Source organism: Pagrus major, chromosome 4, assembly GCF_040436345.1.
Source record: "Pagrus major chromosome 4, Pma_NU_1.0".
Lineage (NCBI taxonomy): Eukaryota > Metazoa > Chordata > Actinopteri > Spariformes > Sparidae > Pagrus > Pagrus major.
In genome coordinates, this window is record NC_133218.1 from 16,414,461 (window position 1) to 16,441,100 (window position 26,640).

General features: G+C 40.8%; 1 protein-coding gene across 2 annotated transcripts in view; it reads right to left on the minus strand.

The window, feature by feature from the left end:
• The window catches only part of mpped2a (metallophosphoesterase domain containing 2a), a 70,646-nt gene extending 68,160 nt beyond the window's left edge, over positions 1-2,486 (minus strand). Inside the window, exon 1 of one of the 2 annotated variants that reach the window (XM_073465153.1) lies at positions 2,118-2,486. The gene's annotated coding sequence lies outside the window, so the exon portion shown is untranslated. Of the gene's footprint in view, positions 1-723; positions 1,967-2,117 lie in introns of those variants that run through there. The other variant, XM_073465154.1, reaches the window with a different exon arrangement.
• Between the last annotated feature and the right edge of the window lie 24,154 nt (positions 2,487-26,640).

Consider the following 26,640-nt stretch of genomic DNA (forward strand, 5'->3'; position numbering starts at 1 on the left):
TTCTTGTTTAGTCTCACAGAATCAGAATTGCTTTTTGCTGCGTCACAGTTTGATTTTGGAGGAAATACATTTCTGAAACTGCTCATTAAACCACTCTTCATCAAACCCCACTTAGAAAAATGCATTGAGGCAACTTAAACGCAATTAACAGATTTATTCAACCTTTTCAAACAATATGGCATTTCATTAAGAGAATAAAAAATTATTTGAAAGACTAAACACTGGACTGTTAAGGCGACAATTTACAATCTGGACGGCACGTTTTTAATTGCTGTTCTGCTGCTCATCATAACCAAGTTGGTTTTAATGCAAACTAATGTCTTCAAATGTAACAATCACCGCAGGCATGGCCTCTGAGGCATTAGCCTGTTGAAATTAAACCAAGCAAAAAAAACAAAAAAAAAAGCTGCAGGTGGTGATAATTAAATTGTTGCAAAGCTTTGTGTTGCAAGCAATTCTTCACAATGCACGCTCAAAACAGGTCTGACAATAACCCATGAAACACACACAAATAAAGCAAAGTTCTGCTTTTGTTCTTCCAGGAGCAATAAATCAGCCAACTGAACTGCTTTAACATATAAACATAACTGTACAATAAAGACTAATAAGGTTAAAAAAGAAAGAAAAAAAACAACACACACTTTCACATCTTAAATTCTGGAAGAAAAATCAGCTACAACACTGCACAACAAGTGTGGTTTTGCATCTCCAGAGCTCACTCACCGGGCTTCGCTGTGCGTCTCCTTGCACCCTGAGCTTCCCTCCTGTCTGACCTCCCTGACTGATAGTAAAGTGGCCACTGTGGGCTTGACAGGCTTTTTATACCAGACCTCCTGATGCAGCCAGGAGCACAAGAGGAAAGGAGGAGAGGGAGAAAAAAAAATGCCCTCAATTTAACAAGTCTGTCATCTTTTTGGAGGGTAATCAGCAGCTCTGGAGTTCACTTGATGGTTAAATCCTGTGATGCAGTGGTGAGTTTAAAAAAAATATATATATAGGCTGTGACCTCCAGTTGTTGAATCTTAAAGCAAACAACCTCCCAATTGAAAGTAAAAACCTGTCCTATTTCACAAAAGCATTGATCTATGCTTTCTGGGTCAGCTGGATGCTATTTCCTATGATATGTGCTATTAATTCAAGTCAGAAAGATTTATGCCAGTGACTCAATCGCTGCAAATAACACAACTGTCTTTATACTGCAAAGTTAAAATTGCATTACTCCAACTCCAGTGAATCCTTGCTGCTCAGATCTCCATGGGCCTTCAAAAAAAATAAAATAATAATAATTGTACTTGAGTTAAAAGCTGCCCTGTCAGATGCCCTGCACACACTTCACCTCAGCAATCATTTCTCCCAAGAAAAAAAACAAAACAACTAAAAACCTAAAAGTACCACTGCTGCTGCTCCTCGGAAAATGTGCTCTCTATCTTACAAATGTAGGCCGAAAAACTAAGGACGGGATTGTGTGCAGCATGCCTCACGGTCCTCCTCGCAGTGTGCAGCGTGTGTGTGAGTGTGTGTGTGTGTGTGTTACTGTGTGTGTCGGGCTGCTGAAACTCGCCTTGCTCGACTGTCTGTCTCTACCTTGTGGCTACAGTAGCAGCAACTAGCTTAGCCTGCTAAAACCTGCCCTGGCAGTGGATTTTTATTATGCAGGCTGTAGCTTCGCACTGAGCTGCTTCCCTGTAACGGCGGTGCACACACACATTGTCAGTGCGGTCGGTGAATACACACGCTGAGCCCTGATACACACCGTATAGCTAACTTCACGAGTAGAAATCACCCCGGTGAGCAGAGGGGGTAAAGGCGAATAAATTGACCCTTTCTGATACCATGCATATACACGATGTGTGTGCTATGCGCCGCTTGCAGAAATGTACACAAAAAGAAAAGGTCCGTGTGATCCTGAACTCTGCTCCTGGAATAATAAAAAAACACCCAAAGGTGGCCGGTGTCACAGCACCGCCGCGCTAACCTCTTGCTCGTCCTCGTAAATGACAAGCCACCTTTTAACCGACGGCTTTGTGTCAAGAATTTCTTTTTTTCCTCCCCGTCTCCCCTCTCTCCCCCCTCCCTCCCTCTTCGGTTCTCAAAGCAAAGCGGAAATGTTGCTCTACCTTCGTCGTGTGGGGCTTTTTGTGCGTTTTTTATCTGGCCGGAGAAAGAGTGTCGGGTCGGGGTCGCCCTCTACGCGGCGGTGGTGGCGGCGGCGGCAGCGGCGGCGGCAGCAGCAGCAGCGGAGGGACGCGGGTCCATGCGGCAGCAACAGGGGAGCGGGCAGGTTCGTGAGCGGCCGTCCGGGGGTTGCGGCAGTCTGGGCGGTTAGGGCAGAACCTTCGACCCGGCGGGACCTCGGCTGGCTCCTGTGGAAAGAAACCAGACAAGAGAGCGAGGGGGAGAGACCCGAAGAGGAGGGCGAGAGACACTGACAGACAACAGGGAGAGAGAGGGAGAGAGAGAGCGGACTCGGTGTGACGGAGGGGGAGCCGGAGTGCAGTGAGTCGGAGCTGCCACTGGGGTCAGAGAGCAGAGAGAGCAGGAGCGAGCACAACCCCCCGCCACCTCGCGTGCGCGCGCCCTCACCGGCGGGCACACGCGCGGAGCGGCGCGGGAGGGATGGGGGGGAGGGGAGGGGGGAGGAGTCCCGCTCCGCTGAATGCCGTGCTGCATTCACTTGCCATCGGACATGACACAGCTGTGGTCAGATACACTGAGCACACACAGAAGCGACTTGGGCCAAAATGATGCCAGAACTGCTGATTACACGTTTTAATTTTTGATGAAATAAAGGCACCATGATTAAATCAAGGGGGTAAAAAAAAGACCTGGATGAAAAGTTACACATTTAATGAAAAGTGCATTTGAATTAATTTTGGCAGGTAAAAAATATTCTTAATTCTGACTTTAGACTCTAATAGTTTATTAGCTCATGGCAGGTGATCCATTGTGTGTGTGTGTGTGTGTGTGCGCGCGCGCGTGTGCGCGTGCACTGACATGTGGACATGAGGTTGGAAGTGTCTCTGGTTGATGTTGTAGTGTGTGAAGGCTTGTGTGGGGTTGGAGCTCTACTCGTCCAACGTGATGGTCACTTTTCCATGAGCCATCCTTCTGCTGTTTGGACATGATATTCTAATATTACACTTTCATTAAGTATACTATAACTTGTAATATTATGCTTTTGTTGAGGGATTCTAAGCTTACTGCTTTTATAAGGGGTTAATACGTTATAACTAATAACAAAATATTTGTTTTATTTAAAGGTGTAAGTTGTAATATATGGCCTTTTTTAATATTTGTAATATGGCCAAAATTTAAAGGTAGCTCCAAAAACATAACTGGCAGCATGTCTTCAGAGTAACCGACAACTGCTAATCTTTGCTAGCTATCCTTGGTTGTAGAAAGCTGTAAGCTCATCGGCTTATGGCTTCCTTTTTTTATGTTTTAAGCTAAAATTCTCACATATCTCACAAATTGGTCCTTTATGCTGCTGGACTGTGGATTTCTTTGTGAGGGACTCGCAACTTCCAGACAGTCCAAAGGATGCGACTGCGCTCATGTTCTCGAGTGTCTCGTCTCAGTGCCTCTCTCTACTCCAAGAGCAACAGTAGCTAATATTCGTTTAGTAATAATACATGTGTTACACAGAGCCCCTTTAATGGTTAATCAATTTTTGAAAGTTACCCAAAATTACCTGGAATACATGTTAGTCAATTAAGTCAGAATGATAATGTGCAATTCAATTGTCACATATTTTCTAAATATTAGCCTACCAATACTGCAGCCTTCATAAAGAGTTTATAAGTAACCAATACCTAATAACTTATATTGATTTATAAAACCTCAATAAATCAATTTCAGTGATGACCTCCTTGCAAACAAGGGAGCTGTCACATATTTTCATTTTCAGTAAATCAATAGCACTACTTTCTAATATGTTTAATTACTGATAATTTGTGGCAAATGTTTTTTATTGGTAAAAAAATGAATTTTGGTGGTGACCCAGCATTACCTGGGAAAACCCTGTGAATTTATGAAGCCAAACTGAGTTGTCATGTTTTCTTTTTTCATCGTAATGAATGGTTTTATTGTTTAAGAAGTGATTTACTAATGTTTAAAGATTAGTTATAAGCTACTAATATGAATGTGTTAGTTGTCTGGTTGTTAAAAAAAGATGACTTACCACAGATTTTTTAAAAACTAAATCATCCCTTTAGTAGATCAAAACTACTTTCTCAGTGGACTGTTCTTTCTTATTGTTCCTTGTGAATCACATTTACAACTGTAGTCGACAAATTACAGTAAATAGCCTTCATGATTAATAAAGATATATAATTGCAGATGACTTATTAACATTTGCTAGAGGATGATGAACACCAGCCAAGGGGATTTTTCACAAGATGGCAGCCTAAAGGCTCTCTTATTAATGGCTTAATGCTGATCGAAAAGGCATTAGTAAATGTTTAATTAATTAAGCCATTAGTTACAATTTATAAACCCTCCATGAAGAGTGCTTTAACATCTTCAACTCACCTTATTTGAACTTTCTTTTCTTTCAAAAAAAAAGAAAAAGGGAGGGAAGAGTGAGGTTTGAGTTCTTAAATTAGATAACAACCCTCTAGCAAGCCCTTCAGCATCCACCCATTTGATTACTTTTATCATCTTGGAAACACATAGAACAGAAACAGCTCTAAATTGACTGATTTTTTTGTCTTTGTGTGTCCCCTGTTGGCCCTGTAGAAAGCTGTAACTGATTTAGAGGTTTTTTTCAGGCTGTGAGACTTCATGACATAGCATAATAAGAAGGTTATCGATTATATCCCATGAAATATTATGCAGTATTCAATAATTTGGCTGCTGGACCTTGAACTTGAAGCATACACCGCCCAATTTGTAAACCAGCATGAGTGCTAAACTAATCGATTTTCTTGGCCACGATGGAAATAAAATCCTAACACAATAGATGCATTTTTTAAAATGGTCTTATTGAAATATTTGGGGCATCTGAACACCACAGACTGCTCACAGGTTATTTGAGCATCAGCTAACATACAAGTCCCCATACTGACATGCTGTACATTAATTCATTGCAAATGTCGACCTGCAATATTTCTTCATAAGATCACAGATGTGTGGGGAAATGGTGCCAGAGTGTTGAAGGTGTTGTAAAACCTCTGATTAGAAGACAGCATGGCCCCTTTGGGTTCACAAGTAAACAATACTAATGAGTACCTGTGGGAGCCCTTCACACAACCTGAAATGGGGCAGCACAGTTTACAAACTGGGGAAAACCCTGCAACTTGGATGACTGGGTGTAAAAACAGCATCCTGATCATCGGGGTTTAACATGTTGATCATCAATTCACTTAATTATGGATGAAGTCTGGGAAAAGGTTGGTCCTGATTTCAACTCGCAAGTGCTGCGATGTATCATATTTGCTCAAATGAACATACTTACTCAAACCCATCTGCCTTTCTATTTATCAGTTTGAGGTTCATATAAAAATTATGCTCACAACACTGCAGCTAAAAAAGTTTCAAGTCACTCGTGAAATTGTGTCACAAAATATTTTAAGCTCAACAGTTGCTTTACTCGTTTTCAGATCTTTCCTCTGTCTTTAAACCTTTCAACTTCTGATTTGTTGTGGTGGAAAAATTATTGTAATTAGGTTGCGTTTTACAGAGTCAGCTTATTCGTACCTTTGACCAGTCGGTTGGTGGGTCACACTTAAATATCTCAAAAACAACTGGATTGATTGATGTGAAATTTTGTACTGAAGTTCATTGTCCCCAGTTTTACTCTCGCGCATCAAGGAGGTTGACTTTTTTTGGGTTTGATGAAAGTTCTCCACATTTTGCAGATATTCATGGTTACCAGATGATGAATCCTGATGACTTTGTGAATTGCTGACTTTTCATTGAGCATCACAAGCAGGTTAAAGTTTTCACTTAAGTCTCAAAATCTATTAGATGGATTGGTACAAATTTTGGTAGACATTATCACTTAGCATTAGATGAAAGTTAACTCTGTTTATTAGCTTGTACACACAGTGCTGGGTTCTCTTCACTCTGCTGTAATCCTTTAATCCTGTGAAACCTTTTTACTGAATGTTACTAAGTGTGACCTTCACTGATAAAACAATGCAAATTAGTTTGCTCCCAAAATGGCCACAGAACATTTTGGAGTTACACACATTAACTTAAATCAAATAATAGCACTATAAAAGAATATTGGTGTTTTATACATTATACAAACTTACGTATGAGAATTTAGCACATCCATATCCCATCCTCGAGTGTCTACAGAATAAATGTTACTGATAGATTCAACTCAAACAATGTGAACATCAAGTAACAATTGGGACAAATTGTTTTGATGCGATTTGTCTTTAAATATGTACGTTTATGTATAGTAAGTTTATGTTGACACTATTGAACTGGATTGTATAAAATATGATAAAACTGATATATTCAAATAATGTTCTCTATTTCTTCAGATCTTATCGGTATAATATTTGTTCATATCAATGATTTAGAAAACACAATTGTATTACAATAATAATTTCCTTTTTTCTGCAGGATATTTTTCTGCTGAAGGACGATGAATGATAATGTTGAATTGCTGCCCATCACTGACTTCAGCAATGATTCAAATCAGTCAGGGAAAAAAAGGAAGAAAGAATTAATTTGTCAGTGCCAAGGCTATACCTTTTAATACACTGATGGGATTTTTGATGAGAAAAGGCTGCGTGGGACGGTCCATAATGGACTCATCTGAGGGGCTCTGCCACATTTACATGTCTGCCAGTCGAGGCAGAGCTGGCTTTTTCTAATTTTACTGACATGCTTCAATTTCCCGGGCCCATCAGCACGCTCCCCACTGCCACAACAGCCCTGCGAATCATTTCCATTTGACTTTTCTCTTATCTGCGCAAAAGAAGCATTTCCATCTACTAGCCAGCGGGTGTTAATGTGAAAGCGGGGTCTGAATTTTATGTGGCGAGGCCACATTTAAACATTTGACCAGCGTTTGTTCTCCTGGCTGCATATAGAAAACTGATGATAGATAGGGGACCAAATGTCACGGAAGAAATGGCTTTTGCCATGAATGTTTTATTCAGCCCCGTTTCGCCGCGATCACATTTATACAATAGAAAATGTAAATGTTATGCAGAGCGTTTAAAAAAAACACTATATTTTTTATGACCTTCTATAAAAGAGGGTAAAATGACTTTCCATCCAAATAAGGCAGAAATGAAACACATATTTAATGGGAGTGGGAAATAGGAGTGTGAGCTCTTTCAGCAGACAGAGGGTGATATTCACTTAACCTGCTGGCCGAGGCGGTTCAGCGGCTCTAACCTGCACAGATTTATGCCTGTCTGTGGCGATGCCTGTCTTCCCTGCCCGCCATGTGGATAAATAAAATGGAGGCCTGTCTGTCTGAGAGGCCCATCCACAGACAGGCAGGAGTTTTTCAAATGTTAATGTGATTCAGATTTATGGGAGGCAGATAGATGGTTGCTGAGGGTATGGCGGGCTAGATACTGTTTATGTCATTGAAATGCACACAGACAAAAATGTTTGCCCCTGAGCCTCAGCAGCACTCTGAAGACAGAGCTGCCGCCGGCTTCCAGGCGTGTGTATAGAAATGAACAGAAAATTGAACACAATCTCTAGATTCAAGGAGTTCTCTCTCTTTTTCCCCATTTTTTTTTTTTTTTTGCTCAGCTTGGTTGTTATCAGCTTAAAAAAAAAATCAAAGCTTTATACAAGTTAATTTTATTAGCACACAAAGTGCTTTTGTCCAGTGGAGCCTGAAGAGAAAGAGAAAGCAGGAGAGAAGAAAGGCGAGGAGAGAGCACACTGGCATGAAAGCCAAGTGTATTAATTCTCCTCCCATTCTCCTGCTGTGTTGTGATAGACTGAGTAATATGCAGGCTCACTTTCTATGCCAAAGGCTAGATGAAGGCTCACAGAGGACTCTCTGAGTCAGTCTCTCTCTGCCTCGACTCTTTCTTTCCAGCCCTTTAAACTTTAGCGGCGTTAAACTGTAAAAATAAAACAATCCTTTAAATTCCCCCTGAGATCCAGATTTACCCGCAACCATCCAACACAATCTGCCTGCCTCCGCTTCCCCTCTCTCTCTCTCTCTCTCTCTGCATGTGTGTGAGGCGGTCAATACAGTATAAATTAGTAGAACACTGAACCTCGCTGGCCTCCATGTGGAGTGACTGTGTATTAAATCACGTTAATTGATTAGCTGAAGTTCAGAGGAGGACAACACTGGATTGCACTCAGTACTTGGTGGCTCTGCTGAAGTGGCTCCTGCTCGTTTCAGGTGACGACCTGAACACCTACACTCGCAATTAATCCTCTGTCGACTTTTTATCGCTGCGTGTGGCAACTTTCTAATGCTTGTGTTTGCCAAGAACTCCCGTGTGCTCAGAGCCTAATTGTATCCCTACTCCATACTGCAGATTACCTTTAACAAGGTTTTTATGCAGATAAACACACAGAATGTCAGTGGTGCAGACTAAATTTAGTTGTATTTCTTTTTTAACTGTTCTCACTCCGAACGAAATATGGCAGCCTGGTTGGTGGACCTGCACCTCAAAGTTTGAAGCTGTAATTGCCCCTCTAGCGCCATTTCTGAAGGCTCCGCTCTGGTGCAGTAGTATAAAGAGCACTTAAAGTCTGAGTCAGGTGGTGGATGCGGTGTTTGGGCGAGTCATACACAGGACCTTGTGTGACAAAGTGTCAGGGTTTGCTTGTTTTTTGTTATGCAACCTAATTTTTTACGGAATTTATTTTCTGTAAACCTAACTAAGTTGTCCAAAACAGTACAATAGCTAAAATAGTGTTTGTTAGCAAGCTTTATTTTGAAAGTCTAACCAGACCTTGTATATTTATTATTACTAACTGGACCACGGAGCCCTGCATGTGCAAAACTGACCCTAGAGGGATAACAGGTGGGACACATATCCTGCTTGAGCGGAACGCTTGCTATTCATTTCGGCGCCGATGTAAACAGGTTAGAGCAGACACACAGCCAGCGTGAGCAGCGTGCCTCATGCAAGCTGCAGCCACACTCGCCTATTTTTTCCACGACGCACACGCATTTCTCTGCAACAAAACACCTGAAAACTATCTGTGGACAGTCATATCAACACACAACAGGTGAAAGAATATCTCTTTTTTCTCTATCTCCCTCTCTCTTTCTTTCTTTCAACAAAGGTAAGGGAAAATCACATCATCATCTTTATTGATAAGTATCAAGGGCAAACTCCATGTAAAAAGATCCGGCTGACAGTAGCAGCGCTGCAGCAGCAACACAGCCTGTGTGGACAGACGTGTGAGCCGCAGCAGTTCAGCAACGCAGCTGTCATGCACTGCACACACAGGACATGTGTCTCAGCCGTAAGAGGAGTGTCATACTTTGAAGCACAAGGCCACTGACCAAGCTGCCGTATTTGACGAGCTGGAAGTGAGAATGTGATGACTTCTGATGGACACATTCCAAAAGTGCAATGCAAAAAAAACCCTACTACTGTGCAGAAGCGGTAGAGTTTATCCACTTTCTGTTTTAGTTTCACTCACCGACTTCTTTCCTCACTCTCTGACTCTATCCTGGAAGTGACAGGCAACCAAAATGAAATGCACCATTACCTTGAGTACAATTTACGAATTTCTCTGGATCTGAACATTGGAAAGATTTGGGATGATTTAAGTACACAACTCAACAATAAATACAGCAAAATTCTAGTCGTTTTTAGACATGCAGATGTCCAAAGTCTCAGTCTGATTGATGTTTGTTGGCGCACATCTTGATTCATTTTCTTCGATGCAAAATGTTTAAAATGTTATCTCTGCAAAATGATGAAGATTGTTATAAAGCTCGTGCTGTGTTGTATTCATTTGCGCTGCAGCGTGTAGCCGGGATTTGAGACACAGCTATGCACAGTTTAGAGGGACTTGTTAAACTGAAACTATGTACAATAGTGTGCACATCCAACCTGAGTGGGGAGATGATGCAGGACAGATTCAGCAGCTTGTGTGTGAGTGTGTGTGTGTGTGCATGCTTTGTTCACCATTACATGTGTTTCTGGTAGTCAGGCAGGGAGTGAGAGAGAGAAAGAACGAGAGAGAGAGAGAGAGAGAGAGAGAGACGGGAGAATAACGATGGGATGAAAGCATGTCAGCAGGTCAGCTGGTGGAGCAGTGAGGGTTGAACTTCCAAACACTCAGAAAACAGAGCGACAGAAAGAGGGCAGAGACACCGGATACAAGACAATGAACTCAACAAGAGCAGAGAGAAATAGAGAGGAGGAGGAGGAGGAGGAGGAGGAGGAGGCACTCAGTGGAGAAGAGAATAGGCATAAGAATGCGAATAACAGACTGAATAGACAAGATTATTTTATTATTATTTCAACTCACCTTGAAACATTAAATGGGCTTGCACCCTGTTGTTTGTTGTGTTTTTGTTTCTCCTGGTCATGTCATATGATGTCTGCAGCCACTGTGGAGTGAAATCTTCAGTGAAACAACTCATCATTTTTGGTGTCAGTACCGGTAGAGCCAAAGATAGAAGCCTGTATTAAAGAGCCTTGTCGTCTTTTATGGAGCCTCAATAGACCAAAATGTAATGAAGCCTTGAGATCACTAGAGTCGTGTTTTAAGAGTCGTGTTTTAAACATGGATGTATTGTAAGAACTGTACTCTGTCTGAAATAGGTCCGAAGGTTACCTATTCAATGTTCCCTCCACGATAAACACTCAATAGTGTGAATCGTCATCGACAGATGAGGCGTAACATAACTCGCTACCAAAGGCGAAGCATTGCATGATGGAATTTGAGCAAAAAGCAAAGAATATGCTATTGAGAACGCTTTATTTCATTTCACTGTAAAATTTCTTAAGGTCATGTATGATGATACAAAGGAGTGATACTCAAAGAAAATCGAGGAAAGTATATTTAGTGCACTGCTGAAAATACAGAGCAATCGTTAGAATAAAATGTAGGCATTATATGTTTCTGCAAACCACCGATACATTCAGATTTGTACGTTTCATACATGACATTTCACTTTCATATTACATGTATATGAGCTGACTTTCAAATCAAGAGGTGGAGGTGATGGTGGCGGTGGTGGTGTGACAGCAAGGCAAGACGGTTTTCAAGTTAGAGACAACTGTTTAAGATGGTGTCTCAACATTTGTAAGCCTGAAAGACATTTTTAACAAGATGTTGGGACCAGCTGTGTTAGTGGCAACAAATAAAGGTAAGCCAGATCATGATCTTTTACTAACCAAGTGGTTTTTGTGCCTAAATCTAACCATACAAAAGATAAAATTGGGAAAGTTTAGGGAAAGATCATGTGATTATCAAAGTTAATAGAAACTGTGATCTTTTCCGAACCTTAAGTGGAAATTGACTTTGACTTTTCACCCCCCCAGAGTTAATAGAGGTTGTAGGCTGTAGTGAACAGGTGGTGTTTCAATAGTTTTTTAAACATGTAAACATTTAGAGTTTACACAGTTACTCCAGTTGTTCCATCCTTACCTGGGGACCGTGACCATGGAAAATAATGCTTCTTCCTGTTTTGGTTGTACAATGGCAGACGAGCTTCCATGGGCCATAATGCTGCCTTCATTTTTGTTGGAAAAATTGAGCCCGCAGGGTTTATAGGGAACCAATCTACACATTTTCCTGCAGCCATTACACTGTGGAACTGTTGTTTATTCCAGAATTAATGTCCATCGCCAGTTTAACTGATGTGCTTCTTTTGCCCAAAACTAACCACAACTGGCACTCGAGGTCTCTGGAGTCCTACACTTTGTCCAACTGTCATCCATGCCATAGATACATATAGCTCCACATTCAATCAAAAAACGTGCATGTGGACATAATGTTATCAGCACAAAAATTTAGTAATATATACATTTCTAGGAGACAGGGCTGCAACAGCAAAATCGATTTAATAGAAATGTAAAGCCAAAAATATTTTTTAGTTGCAATACCAGGGCTGGCCACTGGGACAAATTGGTAGCAAGACTGATTCATTGTGTGGGATCCAGCTCTCTTATACTTATTTTACAGCACGCTGAAGCCAAGTGTTCGTCCTATATCACAATACTTTTGGGAAAAAAATCAAGAAGAAATATTGCTGACTATTTCTTTTCAATATTATGACTTTATTCTTATATCTCTGATTATTTTTCTTCATTGAGGCTCTAATCTCCTGTCATAACATCCAGTATCTGCTACAAGATGCCGTCTGAAGCCATTCCTTGTTTCAGACCTCAGAAGAGCAGAGTGCTTATCCTCCTGCAGCATGCTACATCCCCGTGTGGCGTGCATGAGCGCGGCTGTCATGTTGGACTCTGATAACCTGCTACCTCTCTGAGTAAATGTATCCGCAGTATGTGTGTGTGTGTGTTTATGTGTGTTTGTGAGTGTGTGTTTGAGCCAGGTACGACAGTCTGGGATGTGTTTCATTGCTCTGTTCCCTGCTGTGAAAGTTGATGGGGTTTCCCACCGAGGACGTGTGAAATGATCCTGGAAAGTGATTTGTGTGTGTGTGTGTGTGTGAGAGAGAGAGAGAGAGAGAGAAGAAGAAGAGAGGCAGACTTTGCTGTGTAAGCAGCCGTTCTGTGTGTGTTGTGCGTGTGTGTGGTACAATTATGCTTGAACAGGTGAGATAGGAAGCGAGTCTGATTGAAAACCCAAGCGATGCAGTCTCACGCTGGGGCTCTCATTTTGGCTCACAACTGCTTCGAAACCCATTTGATTGTTGCTGTGTGACTCATTTCAATGTCTGCCAATCTCCTAAACTCTCCTTCTTCGGTTCAAACATCCCTCATCTTCATGTCGTAAGGTGACTGAGAGACTTCAACACACTACAACTTAAGTAAATGGGGAAAAATACGAGAAAACAAACAAACAAACAAACAAACAAAAGAATCACAATTTTGTGGGGGATTCTAAAAAACAACAAACAGGTACTGATACAGGATTTTTATCATCAATTGCTGATCAGTAATGTTGGAAAATAATAACAGCTTCCCCAGTGACCTCCTTGCAACTCTGCTTAATCTTCCAATGAAGCTATGCTAATGCTGTTATGTCTGTGACTGAAGCTATCTGGAGGGCCAGAGACATCGAAGGTTTGTCAGCAGAGATGAGCTGTCCTGCCGGACACATATGTCAGGAAGAGACAGCAGAATGGTTAACACAACCCATCGCGACACAGTTGGCAAAGGTTGTGTTATGTGTTTAGAAGGCTAGGCTAGGCTCGGGGCTAGGCTAACAGTGCAGCAACAGTAGCTACTCCCTAAAGCTAAGCTCAAGTCGAAAAGGAAATGTAACAGGTGTAGAATGACCTGGAGTAACAAAGTAGACATGTGGAGTGAAGATTAGAAGAGATTAAAACAGAATGAAGGTGGATAAAAAGTGGACAGCAGCTGCCAATTTTGATGGAAATTGCGATGTCGTAAGATATTTCACTATTACATATTTTAACTATTACATATCCCCATCCCCATTAGTATGATGGCCCTGAGGGTCAAAACACAGATGCCAGATCTGAATTGGACCCAAAGACATTCAGATCACTGGCCCAAAACAGACAGACAGTTAATGCAACTAATTGACCTTTTTTCACAGAAGACTGACACAGCAGGAAAAGCACATTTTGTTTGAATACCAATTAGCTGCTTGAGTTCAGGGTCCTGGTATTGTGCATGCTGTCTCACTGTCACACTGTCATGACTTACTGGGACACTTGATTAGAACAGAGTCATTGTTACATCTGCCAAGGAGGTTGAGTTTTCACCCGTGTCCATTTGTTGGTTTGTTTGTTGGTTGGTTGGTTTGTCAACAGGATTGTAAACAAAAAAATATTGAACGATTTCCACGAAAATCTGGCTGGAGGATGGGTGTTGGCCCAGAATAGACCCCATTAACTTTTGGTGCAGATCCGGGAATGTTTCATGAGTTTCTTTAACATTGCTCAATAGGGTGTTTTTCAACATTTTCATGAATTTCTCAAGAAATAATGCGTGGGTCTGTCACAATATCAAAAAAAAGGACCCAAACACAGACACAGACACAGAGGCAGGCAGGTTGAACAACAAAAAGCAACCTTTAATGATGAGCTGTTTTCCAGAGTCTAAAATGCCAAAATGCAAACAACAAAAGGCAGGCAAAGGAAAGTCGGAAGAAGAATACAAAACTCAGGACAAACTGGCAGCCACAGAGAACGAAGCGGGTACACAGAGGGCACATGAGGACCGACGAACAATGGAGACACAGACAAACCAACGAAAACTAAAGGAAAAACACAGACTTAAATACAAGGGCTGGTGAACAAATGAAACAGAGGTGGTGGGAAAACAGACAAAATAGGAAGTGGAAAGTAAAACGTGACGTGAGGATAAACTTTGAACATAAAACAGGATATCAGCTGAACTAAAACCTAGGACCATGACAGTTGATCTAATTGCTATTCAGTAACAAAATCCAGACGGAAACCTGCGACTATCACCAATGTGCAGCTGAGATAATGGGGATTCAGAATTAAAGAAGATTGTTGGGACTTGGCAGAGGTGTGTGCTCCACTAAGTGCCATTCTAATTAATGTCATTAGTACAACCTTTGCTTTTCCGACTATAACAAGTCTATTAATGACACATGTCATTTTTACTGCATTTCAAAGTTCAAGATGTCTGTCTCAAATAAATTAAAGGATTTACACACAGACACGTAACCTGGGACCCAATCCTGACTGAACACGTTTTTTTCCCAGCCTGACTCTGGTCCGGGGTCGGGTCTTAGTTTATAGGATGTGGAGAAGACCTCTTATTTGGATACAGTATGTTTTCTTCCTGTTCATATACTGCACATAAACCTGCATTCTTCTGTCCACATTTTTCTGTTTTAGGATGTTAGTTTGAGATGATTTATGTGTGAATGAAACTGCCCACTGCCTCTGTGTCTCTCGACGGAGTAGACAGTGTTTTCTGGAGGAGAGGGAGAGCCGGAGGAGGCGTGCAGAGCTCGGTGTGGAGAGTCCGCCTGCCGCTGCATGTTTTATCTTCTGTCACTGAGCTTTCAGCACAGTGCTCCGCCTTTCAATGATTTACTGTCTCACAGCAGCCTTGCCACTGCACTGAGGAAGTGTGTGAGTCTGTGTGTGTGTGTGTGTGTGTGTGTGTCACAACAGCAATAGAAACTGACTGTGTGAGAGATATATGAGAATATATGATGTGAAGAATATCTGTTTAGGGACATATAATGTCCCAAAAAGTTAATTGAATCGACATCCGTACAATATTGACTATCTGGACTTGTAAAGTGTCTGTTTCACATGTGAAGTTGACTCCGGATACAGTCCTAGAATTAGATTTGATTTAATGGTATTACAGACAACCAGAAAATTCTCATCTCATTTCTATAATATAGCAAAACTCTGTTATTTTATGATTGATGAATTTGAACTGATCTTTCATTAAGCTGAAGGACAGAGAGACAGACTGCAGCCATGATGTCATCCAGTGACAAAAATCCTGGAGCTCCTCCATGAATGGTGAATAATGGAACAACTACAAGGACACTGTGACAGCAGCCATAGTGGTTTTACTGGGATAAACCCTCCATTCAAATAAAACTCACCAGGATGGAAAAGAGGGGAGACATTTGTGGGCAGGGTTATATCTCGGCCAGCTGATTTTATTTTTTCAAATACTGATTTTTAGTTTTTCAAACAGTTCAACACTCTTAGGTGGGCATGAGTCAGCAGAACATTATAACAATTAGCAGATGCAAAAAAAATCTGGTTCATTAGAAAAACATATCATGGTCCATTGTGTACATAATTGCTCTCTAAGTTAACCAAAGCTGTGTTTCCATCAAAGTATTGTATGTGCATTCTGAAGTATCACATTAGAAAAGGTTGATGAAGATGAAGATGAAGAAGCAGAAGAAAAAGAAGAAGATGATGAAGAAGCAGAAGAAGAAGAAGAAGAAGAAGAAGCTGTATGAAGAGGCTGAAGAACACTCTTGATTTCTCTCTCACAGATGGCCAAGGCAACTGATTTTCTTTCTTCTTTTTCTTCTCTGATGACTATTGGTGGTTGGCAAACAACTTCTGATTCTTCTACTCTGTTTATTACAGCTATGCATAATACCTTCAACATCGCAGGACACTATGGTTTGAGTAGCCGAGTTTATCGACTCCAGAGCAGTTCATGGAAACAGGCCTGATTTGTGAATTCATTTTTCTCTTTTTTGCGACATTTGAAAAGTTTGCTTCAAATTTGTTGACTTGGCTAATGGGTCCATGCAGCAAAGATCCCGCAACTAAGTTTTTGTAAAAACTCTTGGATATGAAACATTAGTAATGCTTTTGTATCTGTTTACTATCTACTGGCCACAAGTGGAGTTTAAATGAATAAAAGTCTTTTCATTAATACTTATCAGGCACTGCTCTGGCACAATTTTGAATAGGGTAAGACTGTCCTCACTTAAGTATCTGCTATGATTGGAGAACATGGAAACAGGCCAAGAAACTCAAGTACTCAGAGAATGAGAAAGGTTGTAAACAAGCCAACATTTTAGACGGATTAATTCAGTGACTATTGCGTGTTTTTTTGTTCCTGTAAACAAATTAAAAAAACAAGTATCTGTACTGTTTTTTGCTGGTAGTTTGTCATTTCTTGGGGCAAAGACTATCCTGACAACATTTAGCACAACCATGTTATTGATTACATGATAAAAACAACTATATCTCTATTTCTAAGGTGGGAATTTTAAGGCAATTGTTATGATGAGGTATATTTCAGTAATATATTTTGGAAGGAAGCATGCCAGACACTGGATTTCCTGGAGTTTCAGCTTCGTATTATAGGAATGGTATGTGAGTGCGTTTCCTCACACATGTTGCGTGTAAAGCATGTGATACTGTAACTAAATGTGTTCAGGTTTCCACACAACATACATGTTCGGCACACACAGCCCACATGAACTCTTCCACCCTGGCTCCCACTGAATCAGATAGGCTGCCCAGCCCCCATGAAGGAGATTACACAAATTTATGCAAAGCCTGTAAATGATTTATACTGCAGAGCACAACAAAGGGCTTTTTTACAACACCGCGGACAAGACGAGGAGAGAGCGAGAGACACTGACACCTGCAGTAATCCCCACATTCAACACCACATACGTCTTACTGTGCCACTGCCAACAGAAGAGGCGCAATAAAACATGATGGAATTTCTGCATTTTTTGTATATCAAAAGTAAGAGGCTGCGTTCACGCCATATTCAGCCATTAGAGTTATAGTGGAGAGGAAAGTGCAAAAACAAACAGAAGAGCCATTGTGGCGGCCATCATGCATGCAGCAGAGAGTGCAGTGATGGTGGAGCTCTATTCAGGACCACAGCACTCACTGTTGGCCTTGGGTCTATGTTTAGACAGACTTTTAAGTACTCTGATGTCTTGTGTGCACTGCAAAAAAAATAAAAAATAAAAAATAAATATATTGTACGTGTGCATTTGTGTGTGTTTGTTGTGTGCATCTGCGTGCCGAACGGTATGTTTGTAGGAGTGGGAGTTCTTTATCATCGAGGATAAAAGGCAGAAATGTGTTTGAGCTCTTCCCATCTCCCACGGCAGTGTCACCCCCCACCCCCCCGACACACACACACCCCACCCCCACCCCCAAGGATCCAACGCGTGGCCGGGTTTATACACTATTCATAAAGACCACTGTGTGGGAGAAAAATGGACCCATTATTTCCAAGCAGTAATGGGATATTTTGTTTTGTGGCCCTGAGTGTAGTGTAGTGGTAGTGAGTTTGTATGTGTGCACGCATGTGTGTGTGTGACAGTCACATTCATGACATATTCGGATGTTTAGACCTTTATAGTGTGTGTCCTACAGTCAATTCAAGGCCTTGTGGAATGAATGTTTGCTCATATAAGCTTTTAATTGTACAGAATAAAGTGTCTGCATGGATTAAAAGAATCGGCATACCAAACCTTATTACATATTGACATGTGAGTGTTGTATGAAGACAGCTTTGAAAAAAATCATACTATCAACCATATTTGAGCATATTTGATGTCTAACACTCATTGAGATCAGCAACAAAAGTGTGATTATTCCAGTATGTAAGATTTTTGTACACATGTTCAATTCACACATACAAAAAAAATAATTAAGAGTGGTTGGAAAGCTCCTTTGACAGACATAAAGTGGCATTTTCCCAGCCCCAATTTGGGACTACAGTATCCAATCTATCTAATTCTTTGTATGGGAGAGACTGGGGTGTCAGATGCATGCCAAAAGTTGGAAGGAGTGACTATCTTATTTCTACTGCTAGGGGTCTCTCAATCAAAACAATGGCAGAAGATGGAGTTTGGTGACATCGTAAAGTAGCATCAGATCATGGGAATCGTTGTCTTCATTGTTAAACAACAAGAGTTGCCAATGAAAATGAATAATAGTGATCTGTCATTGATTGAGCAATACAAGCAATAGTAAAGAATAGAGTGGCTGGCTAGCTAGCTAGTTCACTGATACCTACTTACGGCAACACGACTTGGACAAACCACACACAGACGTGCAGTAAGATTTGTTAAGTTAGTTTATGATAATAATCAACTTGCTAATAATAAATAGTTACGACGGCAGCACGTGGTTACCTGTTGTAGCATATGAACAATTTTCATATTGCATATGTTCTTCTTTTGGACTGTCCAAATATAAGCCTAATGGCTTCTTGACCTCTGACACATCTGTTATTTTCTCTAATCATCTGATTTTATTTTATCGTATGTGTGTGCAAACAAAGTAAGTAAATGAGAAATACATAGGCCATGATATCAAATTTGTTGGAGGGACATTGAAAAATAAAAATATACTAAATACCATAATTATCTTTATTAGACAGAATTTACTCAGGTATTTGAAAAGTCTTCAAATCTTTCTTGTTAGCGAATGTAATCATAATCATAAACGATCTTCACAAATTGACCCCTTTACTGCAGTCCTGTATGTGTTTTGTCCAAATCGTGTTTCTCTACCTAGCTGTCCAAGATGTCAGACATACATGCGAATGCGCCACTTATATTGGGTAGAAACAATGCCGCTGAGTCGCCGCTCAGCCCATAGACTTAACATTTTGATGACGTTACAGATATCTAAATCATTTATCTTGGCTCGATGAAAATTCACAAATATAAAACCAGGGATCAAAAATGTATATCAGATGGAGTTATAATTGCAATGTTGGCATTTCGAGGTGTCAACAGTTTTACAGACGTCTCTTTATAATGGAGCTGTATGGGGAACATGTTTTTTTGGGCTGCGGGCAAAATTGAAGTCTTAGCGGTGTCTTAATAGTAGCTCATGTTCCTCACTGTCTGACATGTTGTTTACCTGTTTCCCCAGAATTGGCCACCAGAGAGGACAAAGTGGCTATGATGCCATTGACAGGCGACCAAATAAAATGCACCGTTACTTTGGATAGATTTGGATTTCTCTGGGTTTGAACACTGTTGGACATTTTGGATAAAGCAAGTACACAACTCAAAGAAATATATATAACTTGCATAAGTCAGGTTTTAGACAATTTAATGTGGAAATGTCACATACTATGCCTTTAATTGTTAGAAGAAGTTTATTTAGCCTTTTTCTCTTGTAAAACCAAACATCTGTTTGACTTCTAATAAGGTATAAATCTTTGTCCAAATAGGTTTTCTGGTGCAGTGTCTTCTTGGCATCATTCTGGCACACTAAACTGTAAAGGGCTCACTGCTGCCCCGTGTGGCTGATGGAGAGAACTATGGTTGGAGTGTTGTTTGCACCCGAAAACATAGCTGGAAAAGCCACAAAGTCTTCAGCACATGCAAACATGCAAAAACATGTGCTAAAAATGCAGGGATCATTGCACCATCCCCCAAACCTTTTATCTCACCTTATTCTTAATTCTGGGATCCTGATTTCCGAACTTATGTCTTACATTGAGGACAGGAGGAACACACAGAGGCTCTGATTTCTTTAAACCTCCCTACTTTGGTTCTAACTACGCCCACTTAAGGACCCCTGCTGGCTCCCGGATAAGAGCTTGGGAAATCCCTCCTCAGGTCAGTGGTCCTGCCCAACATCAGTGCTGCATGTTGGCCTCCACGCTTAAACGCTGCCATAGCTGACCGACAGACTGTGACCACCCCACCCCCCACACTTCCACCTCCCATCCATACACTGTTACCAGGTGCTGAGCCCCCCTCTGCCCCCTCTGCCCTGCCACCCCTCCTCTCCCCTCCGCCCCTTTAACCCTGTCCTTCAGACAGCATTGTCTGGACGAACAATGGAGTCATTGTTACCTCAAGGTGGCGTATTGTGAGGGGTGTTCATGAGGGGCTGCAGAGGTGACCCTGACACTGTAACTCAGCACTCATCTCACCTCCTCACACACACACACACACACACACACACACACACACACACACACACACACACACACACACACACAGTCTATAGTTCCCAAATTTTGCCGCTCTATTAGGGCTTCAGGTCAGAGGGGACATCTCATCTAAGGTGGGGTGGCTTCCCTGTCCTATAGCACAGTGTGTGTGGGCGTGTGTGTTTTCAAACAACAACCCTGCATTCACACTTACAGTAACTTGAATGAGTTATGCAGAAACATTTAAATAAACTTATTTACTGCAAGCTCTTGCATATACTGACATTTCTCACCATCAGATAGTAAGCTTTTTAAAAAATACTCTATGGAGGGAATATAACACACGTGTTGTCAACCAACCTTGTGTCTTCTCCGTCTGTCAAGCGTTCAAACTGAAAGCACAAACTCATTTGAAAAGTGACTTTTGATTTACTCCTGCGCTTCCTCCATTAAATCCATATTGAAAGACCCTGAAAGCCACAGAAACAATCAGAATCTGATAATCCAGTCATAAATAATAGGTTGTTGAACTACTGACCTTATGTGCAGCGTTTATATAGGCAGGTTTTGAACTGAACTGAATCTGACAGCTTGGACACACAAAAGACTGGACGTCTGAATCAGTGCTGCACATCGGGTCATGTCAACAGTAACGTGCTTACTTACTGTTGTGTGTACAGTGCATTTGAACACTGATGTGACTGTTTAGTTTAAGAAAAAAATGGCAAACTCCATCGTCAGTGATCTTTAAACTGAACTAAACAAAGTCATTCAAATCAGCAAAGTGAATTGTGAGTTCAAACTCTACGAAACGTCATAAAATGGAGAGACAAAATGAGCAAAGATGGACAATGGAAATTTAAATTAGAGAGCTTCTTATATCAAAAGCAACCCAATTGCCAGAATTAATGTTGGTAATGTACGTCCCTGCATGCCACAGATATCTTGAAACCTTACATTTCTTAAAGTCGCACCTTTTTCTTGAGGTTCAATTTTCAATTGTATGTGGAGACAAGGCTGTGCTTATGGTCTGGTTAGGTTTAGGCACAAATACCACTGGGAAAGGGGTAGAAAAACATAATTTTTTGCCCGACGATACTTAAGTGTGCCGCCACAAACACCGCAGAAGATGTGATGACTTCCATAACATCAGTTTTCCTCAGGTCTTCTTAAAAATATCCAGTGGTGTGACGCTTACGAATGTTAAAACCTTGAACTGCGCTCACTTGCTTGGCAGCCTTCTCGCCTGCAGCTCCACCACAATCCCCGGCCTCCTGGTATGAAAGTCAGGCCATAAACATGTAATGTCAATGTAATATACACTTTGTGTCTCATTTTAGGGACAGTTCAGACCAAAGTATGGACAGTACAGTTGCAACTCACACACTGTACACAGAAGGTTTTTGTTAACGGGTGCTGCATTGTCAATTGCGTTGATTTGTGATGCCGGTTTCTGGACTCTACAAAAACTGCTGTCTTGCTCTTACAATCCCAGTATTGCTAGTGTCCTTCTCCCCACTAATACCTAAAACCCTCAGCTGAACAAAATCATTATTTCCACTTGACAAAAGACATTCTGGATAGTGTAAGAAATCATGAACCAAAGCAGATGTGGACAAGGACAAGTGGGTTCATTTTGCACAGTTTAGAAAAGCACATTTGATTCCTTCAGTTCTCTTATCTTACACTTTCAGTTTTCAGTTTTAAGTTGTGGGAAGAGCTATCATTGGGAACTACAAAACCATACCAGAGATCAAGGGAAGAGTTTATTTGAAAATATAGATAAAAGCCATTCTTAAAATGAATAAGCCAGCAACAGTCTGCATGATATACCCTGAAATGCATACGCAAAAAAACAGGATTTGAAACTATATCTGGAACCCTTGAAATACCCTTGTTCAATAACTGCCGAGACCTTAGCCTGACATGTTATTTTGAAAAGTAGCTGGGGCATCCTTCTCCTCAGGCACTTCCTCCAGCTTCTCCTTGGGCATCTTCAGGCATCTGTAGGCTAAACCGAATATATAACCACTCACTCCAAGTTGTTGGTTTGCCCATGGGTCTCCTTTCACTTGAACGTGCCCAGAATAACTCCATAAATCCTGTTCTAAAGAACCGAAAACACCCCTAAACCTGCTCTGTTTAAAGACCCATTTCAACCAGTTTGAATGAGTGACCTTATCCAGATTAGAGAGACTGTGGCATCTACATGTGCCAGGTTCAGGAGAGAAGTTTTTAAAACAATTGAACTAGAGCTGTAGCTGGAGACTCCTCAACTGCAGACACAAGACAAGTTCACATAAATCTTTCATGTGAGATAATAAAAACTGTTGTAACTTTGACAGAAACATTTGTGATCGAGTCAAACTCGTAGTAAGAAGCTGACTGAGAAAACAGGTTTCTTTTCCTTTAACATACTCTAATATACTTCAGCTTAGACCATTTTAATACTTCATATGACGTAGAGGTGGTATGAGTTTCATTTTAAATTACTTTATCGACCGTTGGAGGTTGATATTATTACCCTCCACTACATCCCCCGCCTTAAAAACTCTCGACAGCCAGACAGAAGTTCTATTTCATGAAACAGAGTTAGTCACTCTAATCCAACGTTTCCCCTCTGTTGTTATCTCTGTCTGTAATGTCAGGGTGTGGATGGATGACCCATCTGTCCACCTCCTCTAACTGAATACCAGACTATCATCTTACATACACACAGCTCACTGTCAGTCCTTCGCTATCTTTCTGTCTGATGGAGGACGAAGGGGAAACAGACTCGCCTTTGACAAGTTATGTCTCGCTGGATGGTGGAGGGGTAAAACTTACTTCCTGTGTTCAGACTTTGGAAAAACAAATGTTCATAACTCCACAGTGAAAGTGTGCTATGTGCTGGCTTTGATTTGTAAAAAATGTATCAAGCTTATTAAGCAATACGTTTCCATGATTCTTGGAGATAAATTAACCTGAACTGAAGAACCTGATGAGTCAAGGACATGACCAAGTGTTTTCTGACTCTTACAGTGAGTGATTGTTTTTTCAAGAGTCAAAGTGAAAGAAAAAAAAGGCAGTCTGAGATTTACTCACTTGCCTCTCATTCTTCACCTCTGTCATGATGTCTATAGAGCAGGGCTGATGAGAGGGAGATGCAGAACAGGTGTGGACAGCAAGAAAATAGGCGGGAAAATTACCCAATAGGAGAAAATTAAAAGCAACACATGACACATGAAGGCAAAATTACAAAATAAAATAGGAAACCACAAATGCAGAACCAGAAACATGACAAGTTGGTCCATTAAGGGAATGTCGGATCCGAGTTCCAATCTTTGCATCATAACAAAACAATACAACAATTGTTGCTTTCGGCCCGTGGCCCACCATTAAGTTTGAAATTCGACCCTCCAAGGGAAAAAAGTTTGGGCACCCCTGCTATAGAGGCTGCTGAGCCTGTGACAGTGACATCATTCACCCTATTACAAGACACTGTACCATCACAAATAATTTTGAAGCTGTTATTTTAAGGTAAAAAAGTTACATAATGTTGCTTTAAAACCTGTTTCTCTACTTCGTGCTATATATGGGCAACACCGCTGGTTTTGGTTTTTACTCTGATACCATATTACAGGGAGCGTTTTCAAGTACTGATACCGATGTTGATAGTTTTAAAAGTCTGTGTGCACAAAACGAAAAAAAATTTTTTTTTAATCTTTCTTTTAATCTTTTAATCGTTTATTACACAGCAGCAGGGCAGTATTAGGTCACTGCTCATGCAAACGGAACATTTCCTACAGCTGCTTCAGCTGGCAAAACACGGTGGGACCTTTATCTGTTTCACATATTAATATATTATTGATTATATACAGATTTACAGATGTCAGGTTGCAAACCTCTAACTTCTCAGCAGGGTAACCTACGGTACTGTGTCCTAATGTTATGTAGAAAATCTGCTTTCACCAGGCAAAGCATGAAATCAGACACGATGCCTTTAATAATACAATATGAGTTTGTTTAGCTTCACTATAAACAACAGCACCAGTTGCTATTCTGTCAAAGAGTGTTTACTGTTGTATAGTGCTGTTACCATGGTTACCACAGGTATCACTGAATTAACTGAAATCTTCAGGATTAAAAAATGATTTAAAGGCCTTTGATTTTTGAACTATCAGCAATCAGACTTATTTTCTTCGTGTTATCTTTGGAAAAATAACTAAATCAGAACATTTTAAACAAATTAAAAAAGTTAAATGCTGTTGATAAATAAAAGATGAAGGTCTTGTTGTCTTTTTGGATTTACGTTTGTTAGATTCTGATATGATTACAGGACTTTTTGGAAAAAACACAGACGTCGTCTACCAGTCGGAGACATGCAAATAGCGACAGAGAAGAGTGATGATTGCTGATGTCAACAGGCACGTGACCTCGCTGAGGTCCGCAGGGTCATGTTGGGTGTAAGGGTTGACGTGGGAGGAGACGAGGTCAATTGCTAATTAGAGCTCTAAAACACTGGGCAGGTCAGAGGGTCAGATGACATCACCAGGACTATTGAAGTAGGCTGCACTGAAGTCCCTCTGACCTTTGACCTATGACAAAACAGGTGATTAGCTAGTGTAGGTCATAAATGTCTCACTACATAATGGTTTTGATGCAAAACCTGCACTGCTGTGCTGTTTAATGCTGAAAAAAATAAAATAATAATTGTAAAATAATAATATTATAAAATGGAGTAAAAGCTGAACAGTACTGGGGTAAATTCTATATATTTCAGTAGGAATGATTTCTCAGCATTGTTTTGGACTTGGATTGTATTTGTATATTGTTTCAATGTTTATGTATAACATTGAAGTTGTATTTAATTTAACCCTTGTCTAAGAGTGAATATTAGTTCCTTATAGCCATTGTTTCAGGAGGGACAGGTAGAGGTGAAACACAAGAAAATCACTGATTAAAAGAATATTAAAGAAACGTAATCAAATACAAATTGTAGCCCACTTATTGCCCACAGCCCAGAAGCACTACAGACCAAGAAACAGGGTAACACTAAGTTGTTTTCTAGTTCTGAATTATTCATCCTAAATTAAGTGCTATACATGCTTTAGTGTCTCATTCAATTCAGTCATATTGATCTCACTCTGTCTTATCTTTGGCCACGTGGCCCTGTCAGGTCCCACCCACTCACCCTTCCTCTTCCTCTCCGTCTCCAGATGATGACCTCATGGCTGTAAGAGTCACACTATTAAACAGCCTCTCACCTCTTTTACAAGAGCAGACAACCCGCAGCTGGGTTCATATGTTCCCCATCAGACTAAAAATAGCATTACACCCTCCACACCCCCATTAACTCCTCCCTTCTGCATGCTCCAAATATGTTGGAGTTTCTTCTGTCATGTGAGAGGTGAGAAAGATGTGCTGGTTAACATGAAATAATTGCAGATCCATCATTATTTTAGAAACAAAATTAACAAGAAATGAATGCGCTTTTGCATCATTTGGTTTGAATGTATTCTGTATAACAAGAACAAAAAAAGAAAACATGTCCGTCACAAGTTCCAGTGAAGAGAAACAACTTCAGTTTAAAACTGTTTCCATATAAAAGATTCCTTACGGGAAGAAAGTGTCCTTTAAAACTGGATTGCCCGACTCCTTTTGCAGCATTATATATATGAATCTATAGTTTTTAAGTCTGATCCAGAAGTTATTTTACAGTAAAAATGCTGTAATTATTCCACTCACCTTTCCTTCACACTGCCTCATCATTTTCTGCCTCAATAAGAGATTTTCCCTCACTTTTTCGACGGCCATACAAACCCAAAAAGCTTCTAAATTGCAAACAGAGAAAGCTTTTTTCCCCGAGTAAAGAGCAAGTGGCACCAAAACCTCCTTCATTCTCAAATCTGGCAAGTCTCTTTTTCTTTTTTTACCCACGAGACTCATGTTTGGTGCCTTCGCTGGCATCTCTGGGGCTGTGAAGTGAAAATGTCACAAGGCTGTCACACTATCAAAGGGAATAAAAGGTCCACTGTAATCCTAGTTGCGGTGATAAAATGTCAATGTACTGCAGAGCACTGTGCCGGGATGCAGCTGCTGAGCTCCTGACAGCTCTGTCAGCAGAGGTGGAGATCACACTGGCCAGCAGCACAGGAAGCAGTAACACCACCAGTCATTTTCATCATTTCCATCC